At 37.6% G+C, this 8,154-nt stretch overlaps 1 long non-coding RNA gene across 1 annotated transcript; it reads left to right on the forward strand.

Moving 5' to 3' along the window:
* Positions 1-4,016: 4,016 nt before the first annotated feature.
* LOC145790748 (uncharacterized) lies at positions 4,017-5,091 on the forward strand. Its single transcript, XR_014329865.1, has 3 exons — positions 4,017-4,629; positions 4,733-4,845; positions 5,021-5,091. It is a non-coding gene; the product is annotated as an uncharacterized LOC145790748 (long non-coding RNA).
* Positions 5,092-8,154: the final 3,063 nt, after the last annotated feature.

Here is an 8,154-nt window from a genome sequence, read left to right on the forward strand (position 1 = left end):
ATCCTGGGAATGACGTCATACCAGATTAGTGGAAGGACATGTTGAGCAACTGACAAGGCTTGTTGGAGCCAAACGAGCTGTGAAACCAAACAACTTTTTTAGCTCGGCAGAGTGGGCCATTCATTAGCTCGGCTGGAGGAAAATAATCCCAATCATGCTACGCAGATGGAATTAGGGGGCAATTGAGAGGGTAATTTATAACGAAAAATTGGGCCAAGCCACAATCCTTTGATTTCTATTGTGGGCCGAACTAAAAGGCCGAAGTGTGGACGTCGAGTAGCTCAGTCCCTTTTTATCTGAGTACCAAACTAGGCAAAGGCGTTGACCAAGCTACCTAATAATAGGCCCAAGGGTTAGCCGAGGTGTTTGGTAAGATAGAGAGTCGAGCTAGGTGTAGCTCGGTCGATGCTTCTATTCCATTACTTAGTTGAGCACAGAGCCGAAATAACTTGGTTGACCGCAATGTCAGCCGAGGTAAAAGGGGTAAGCCGAGGTAAAGAGAGAGGCCATCTCACTTGGCTTGCAGTGATGAGGGTGTTCTAAGGGTAAGCATTATCCTTGGGCATGAGACTCCTAGTAGGACTCTGCTAAGGAGAGTTAGAGTCCTACTGGGATTGTGCAAACCATCTCACTTGGTTGGTAGTGAGTAGGGTGTGTGATTCCTAGGAGGACTCTCATAAGGAGAGTTGGAATCCTACTAGGATTGTGCCAAGCAGAATCTATAAAAGCTCATAACCAGACCTTTGTACAGGTATCCCAATTCTTACTCTAGAATACACAAAGCTTATTGTCTATTGTCTAGTTGCTGACTTAGGCATCGGAGGGGTTTCCAGCACACACCCGCCGGTTAGCCCACATTTCTGTTTTCATATGGAAAAGCGACGACATTTGGAGGAGTGCAAACTTGATCAACAGGATTATACGAGAAGATTATTTCTGTGCGCGAACACGTATCATGGCGGGTACTAATAGATCGTACATCCAGTACATCAATGGATTCTCTTGGAGGTATAGGAACATTAATCTGGATATCTCCTTGCTTCAAAACAACTTTTCCCTCATCTCCATAGTAAAGATAAAGGTCACTAACATTGAAAGTTGAACTGATAGCTAAATCATTTGGTAACTCAATATGATAAGCATTTTGTCCAAGTTTCTTCAACACTCGGCAAGGATTGAATTTCCTTTGTTTGAGCTTGTTATATGTACCTACAGGAAACCTTTCTTTGCGCAAGTATACCATAACAAGATCGCCTTCTTTAAATTCGGTATTCCTTCTGTGAACATCTGCATTGGATTTGTAGTTTTGAGAAGATTGCTTTAGTTGTTCTCGAACTTGATCATGGACCATCTTTATATGAACAACAAATTCTTCAGCTTCCATACTAACTCTTGCTTGATTTGGCAGAGATAGGAGATCCAAGACATGATTAGGATTTTTTCCATAAACAATTTCAAATGGAGTCCTCTTTGTAGAACGATCAAAGGAGCTGTTGTAGGCAAACTCAGCTTGTGAAATTACTCAATCCCACTGCTTAGGATGTTCCCCTACTAAACTTCGTAGCAAGTTGCCAAGAGACCTGTTCACAACTTCTGTTTGACCATCTATTTGAGGATGGTAAGCACTAGAGAATTGTAATTGAGTTCCTAAAAGCTTCCACAAGGTCCTCCAAAAATGGCTAACAAACTTGACATCTCGATCAGATGTGATTGTCTTTGGAACACCATGCAATTGGACAATTTCTTTGAAAAACAATAAAGCAACTTGAGAAGCATCAGTGGAATTCTTGCAAGGTAGGAAATGAGTCATCTTCAAGAATCGGTCAACCACCACGAAGATACAATCAAACCCCTGTCGTGTTCTCGGCAAACCAAGAACAAAATCCATAGATAGGTCCTCCCAAGATACATTTGGAATGGGTAGGGGCTGATACAAGCCAATATTTTGGACACCTCCCTTGGCCTTTTGACAAACCAAGCACCTTTGAACAAAGCAAGAACATCGCGCTTTATGCTTGGCCAAAAATACCGTTGTCGAACAAGAACTTCCGTTTTGTCTCTCCCAAAATGTCCACCACTATGTAACTCCTGCATAACTAACTGCCTTAATGAACCTTCAGGTAGGCATATTTGATTTCCTTTAAAAAAAATAGCCATTCATCAGCGTGTAGTCTCTTCCTTTTGCATTGCAGCCTTCTTTTTTGGACACTTATAAGCTCTATGTCCTACTTCCCCACATCTAAAACATTTGAAGGAGGATGAAGCTCCCTTCCCACGATCTTTTCCTCTCTCTTGTTGTGGTTGTGAATTCTTTGACATAGAAGTACCAACCTTGTTATTCTTGTCCTTCACAATCTTTGAACTTTCTGGTTTTCGATATAAACTCCACTTATGTTTCTCCTCTGCTTTCAAAGCCATTTGGTAAGATTCTTCGAGAGAACTAAGATAATGCATCATGAGTTCTCCTTTGAGGTTGTATTTCAATCTGCTAACATACCGTGCCATAAGTTGATCATCTGTCTCATGCAAGTTGATGCGACTCAGAAGTTGGTAAAATTGTTCTGTATATTCAACCACAGACTGATTAGATCGCTGGTGTAGTTGATGGGACTTCTGGTAGAGTGTTTGAGCATAACCCAGAGGCATAAATTTCTCATCAAGCTTTACCTTCATTTCTGCCCAAGTATTGACCCTTGGGATTTCCCTTTGATCCTTGCTTCGCTGGTATTGCTGCCACCAAATCAGCACATGACCCTTTAGTTTTGTTGTAACAAATTGCACCTTCCTTTCATTTGAGAGTTCTTTCCAATAAAAAAAGGATTCTAATGATGTAATCCAGTCACAATACGCATCTGCATTGAGTTTTTCTTCGAAATCTGGCACATTAACTTGAATACTTCAATCGGTGTTCTCTAAAGCACGAGCCAAACGATCCATAAACCATGGGTTAACAAGGGCTGGTTCTGGAACAGCACTAGACGTAGTTGAATGTCCATCAAAATCAAGATCATCACGATAACCAGATCGCCTACTTCCTTCACTTTGACTTTGGTTTCCAGGGGTTGGGATTCGCTGGAGAAGTTCATTCATCATCTCTTGAAGTGCTTGATTGGATTGTCTCAACTTATTAAGTTCTGCATGCACATCACCATTATTGATGTTGTGGTTGTTTCGTTGTTGTCATGGAGGCATGGTTGGTTGAAAGAAGAACAGGAGATGGAATACGAAGAGTTTAAGATAAAAAAAAAAAAAATGACACCACAACAGGAAATTCCTACTCTGATACCAATCTGATGCAGGCTGAGACCTGCAATGAAGGAATTAGGATAGGATAGTGCCCTGGATGCCCTCAACCAAGGGGTAGTGGATGCCACTCGACGCGACCATACCACACGCTTGATAGAAGGAGGAATCATTTACTCCAAGCAAGACACACTTGCAAATAATTTTGAATCAACTCTCTCCCTTTTATCATCTCATATCTTCATATATTAATAGGCATTACAAAATGACTCATTACTACTATTAATTACTAAACAACTTGAATTTTATCTAAGCAATGATGAGAATTGAAATGGGTCCATGAATCTAAGCAATGATGAGAATTCTTGATGTCTCTAAATTTGAATTTTATCTGAAGTTTAGAGTCTAGACATTACACTTTCAATTACCCCAGAGCAACATTGTACAATAAACTTTCTTTGAAGCTATGATCTGTAGGGTGAGATTTCTCCCAATATCATAATTTTCATACTTTTTTTTGCCTGTCCGCAAAGAAGAGAGGAGGGGAGCAAGCATGCTCATTTTTATTGAAAGATGTTATATAGCATTGCTGATTTTAAAAAAAAAAAAAAATAGATGCTATATAGCATTAGTACAAACACAGAAGAGAGGATGCTCACATTTGTTGATAGATGTTATATAGTACTACCAGAAGATGTCATATACCACTTGTACATATTTCATCGGGACCATCACTTGTGCAGTTGTAAACTCTGCTTTTTCACTCAAATTTTGTTGCAGTCCAAGCTAAATTATTTTGTCATCTAGTGTATACTGGTTACTACCTTTCTTCCATATTCATGTTATTTGATTTCATGAACATCTACGACTCCATTTCAGATCTTCCGGCAGAATAGAAGTTGCAGTATCATTCTCTTGTGATTTTATTTCTTCTGGTTCATTCTCACAGTCAATATCTTACACTGCATCTACATCTTTATGGGTGGTACCTGATCTTCCTCTTGCTCTTGGAGCACCAATGACCTGGATCCTTCCTCCTCATTACACTTCATCAAATCTTTTGCCTTGTTTAGTGGCTTGTCTGAAACTAGTTATTTGTAGTATTTATGTGTAGTTATCTGGATCTGGACTGATCCTTGTGCTTTTACATGTTTACCTTTTTGACATCTGCATATATATTTTTGACACTTTTTCAATGCTTGATAACTTACTAATGCACCTGCTCAAAAAAAAAAAAAAAAAAAAAAAAAACTTACTAATGCACTGGTGTGCTTTATTTTGTGACTAAGGTGTCTCAAATAAGAATAACCACCAAGGACGTTCACAGAATTGATCTTGCTGTTGGTGCTGAACTTGATCTTCCAATAAACTATTACGATATCCTAGGTAATTAGCTTTTATTAATGTGATTTATCAATTATTAGTCCGCACATTCATGGTGGCATCTGATAGACTGATGCTATATTCTCATCAATTTGCTCTCAAACAGGAATCCCTTTCCATGAGGCTCATAATGCTATTATCTTTAATGCTGAGACTAACTATCCTGATATTGTCTCCATTAATGTCACTAGTGATGGCAATGGGAATATCCAACTTAAGGTTTGTTGATGTCTATTGTTTTTATGTTTCTGTTTGGTCTGAGTATTTTCATGTGGACACTCTCATCTTCTGCACATAAATATATTGCACATGCATAGTCTTAGCTATGTTTCTAACTATCTTTTGCCTGGCCATAGCATAACTCTTACTCCTGCATTCTTATTCCTGATTGAAGGCAGTGCGACATGGTAGAGCTCTTGTGCGAGTATCATTCAACAGTAATCTGCAGAAGTCGGACTGCATTATTGTAACTGCTGACCCTCTTCAAATCCTGGAAATTTGTGCCTTTAAAAGAAGATATTCCTTTCTTTCATAGGATATTAGAGTGTTGAAATTGTACAAGAAAACTACAGGAAAATGTCTACTTTTGCATGATTATGTCCTGAAAATATTTTATCTTTATGAACTGCAGTAATGGAATTTATTCAAAACACTAGTCCAGTCATTTTTACTTAAAAACCCTTTTCTCTTTGTAGCATTTTTTCTCATTCACCATACACACGTGCGCACATGTATGCACCCATACATGCATTTGACCTTTTTGATTCTTTGCAGACACCTGCATAGTGGTGCAAGATTAACACCAGATACTAGATGTCTAGAACTAGGATATTGTTGAGGACAATACAGTTGAATGTGTAAGGAGAGGCTTCCGTTTGTGCTAGATGACACAAGCAGCAAGCAGTAAAGGTTTGGAATTTTATAAGTGAATGCTGAAGCCAGATCTAATGGCTGATATAGTTATTTGTTGCAATTATAAATTAAAACCTTCTAAGAAATTTATTTTTGAATCACTTAGTTCTCTGCTTCTGAGATTGTTTTACATGGATAATTTTAGTTTGGGCTGCATGTGAGCTTATTTATGATTTTCTCTCTGTTTCAATGAGTTCAGTGGGTTCATAATAATTCGAGATTATGTTTAAATAAGTCCTCAATTTTTTAATTTTTTTATTCTGCTTTCAGTGCAATCCTTTTCTGGTATTTTTTATGTAGTTCTCTTTGCAATTTAAAATCACTGTTAAATTGTGAATTTCTTCAGATTTCAGTTGGTTCTCATTTATACCCTCGGAATCCAGTCCTCCACCTTGGTAGTCAGCTCAGCTTCAGTGTAGAAGGTTGGTGTATGATAAAATTTTACATTAATTTTCAGTTGGTCACAACTAAAACTCACAAATCCATTTCGGAAATCTAGATCTAAAAGACAACATTGAATTAATGTTTAAAAAGCCATACTAACTGCATCTGTCAGGTGGAAATCTTAGTCTGAAATTGATGAATAATTCAAATGCCAAATTTTTTGTTTCTGAAGACAAAGTGGAGCTTTAAGGTAATTGTTACTTTTCCATTTTCCTTTTTATGGTAGGATTAAATGATAAAGTGTTTGGCCATTGGTTGATTGCCAATGAAAGTGTTATATATGTGGACATGATGTCTGGAAAAGCTGAAGCCATTGGGGAAGGTACTACTCGAGGTATTGAGCAGAACATTTTTTCCTTTGCTGTTCTAGATTTTCAGTAAACTATTTTTATGGATTTCTTGTCTCTGTACTTTTTATCATGATTTGACTGGCTTGAATATAGTAGTGCTGATTTACCTTGCCTGGAACTCATTTCTTCGAAGGTGATCTTTAAAAATTCAAGTTCGAAACTGCAAACAGCAGTTACAGTGTTGAAAGAGACTATTTTGTTTATTGATGCTCCCAAAGAGATGTTAACAAACGTTCCTATCCCAGCAAAAGGATATAGCTTCCCTGTGAGGTTTAGGTTTGTAAATTGGCCTTTTTGTCTTGACAGTAACTAGAATTTAGCGTATCTTAATGTCCATTGCTCGGAAGCTAATGGTATTAAGATTATTTCCCTGGATTTCATTTTGGTCCTACATTGTCTATAATTTCTGAAATTTGTGTCTTTGGAAGACAAATGAACTTGTAGAATTTACATACTCAAAATAAAGGTTCTGCCTTGAGAATTTCTTAATTGAGCATGTTCAATTCAAACTTTTTCTTTTCTCTTATGTGCTACTTCCTTAAAGATTCTTGCGTAGAAATTTCTCTGCCTTGACATTGTAGCATTTGAGTCATCGACTTTGTGAAAATAGCTTGTCTGCTTCCTTAATTGCTAATCAAACCGTCTACAACCTTTCCAGTGGTTTCAATTAGGTTTCCTTTCCAAAAGTTACATGAAAACTTTTTTAAAGAATTTTTCTTTTCGTGAGTGATGGAAATATAATACTATATACACAACGGAAAATAATATGGATTCAGACAAACCTTGTTGGTAAATAGATTGCACAATGAATCCCGCTTAGAATGTGAATCACGCACTCTTGAATAATCTCCACAGCAATAGAGTAAAAACCACTAGAGTTTTACCCATACCAATCACAGTACAAAGGCAGAATAGTTTATGGGAAGAGAGAACGTATGTTTTCCTTTTGTTGTTGTGTCAAATATAGAACCCAAGATCTGTTTATATAAGAGAGTTAGGAGACCCATAAGATAGATATATTATCCCAGATAATATCTATCCCATATCTATAATATCTTATCAATAATTATCATATATTATATTGACAATTATCCTACATCAAGATTATCCCATATCTTGATATATATATATATAAAATTTATTACTGATATTTGGATCTCTTCTAATTAAGTTATGCCACCATGGGCGACCCAATTGAGTCTGGGTTCTAAACCTGACCCAATTTCCAACATCTCCCACTCGAACATGCGCTGGCATGACACCGCGCCTTTTATATCTCAATTTACCCAATAAATGCAATCATACTTAGCCAATGGACCGTGCGACTGTTGAGGATACCTGCATGTGGGAGCTCTACACTAGAAACTCGTCACGAGCCAGTATAGAGGCATCAACCCAAAGATAGTATCTCATATGCCCTAGATCCATCTAGTTACACCGAGTCAAGCATCTCTGATTCCTCAATGAGCAAGCTTTACTCCTCCAATCATGCTATGTATTCATACCCAATCCGCGTCCCATATAGAGCGATGTGAGTTGTCGACAGTGATTATAGAGCAGAGGTGTAATTTTAGACAATCTTCCTTTCGCCCTCATGTCACGTAGTTCGAAGTCAATTGCTTTCCTAGACATGTTCCTCAAAGTCGAATCATACATGACCATGGGCAATATACCAAAGTAGCTAACATTGACTTCTTACTTTATGACATAGTCTGAAAGTTGCTAAGGATATAGTATAAATGTCAAAATTTAAAGCATATTTTTGACGTATTTAGACTCACACGATGAAGAAAAATTGGGATCCTTTCTCTCACCTCACTGA

This window comes from Camellia sinensis, chromosome 1 (genome assembly GCF_055761805.1).
Source record: "Camellia sinensis isolate YWXY chromosome 1, ASM5576180v1, whole genome shotgun sequence".
Classification (NCBI taxonomy): Eukaryota; Viridiplantae; Streptophyta; class Magnoliopsida; order Ericales; family Theaceae; genus Camellia; species Camellia sinensis.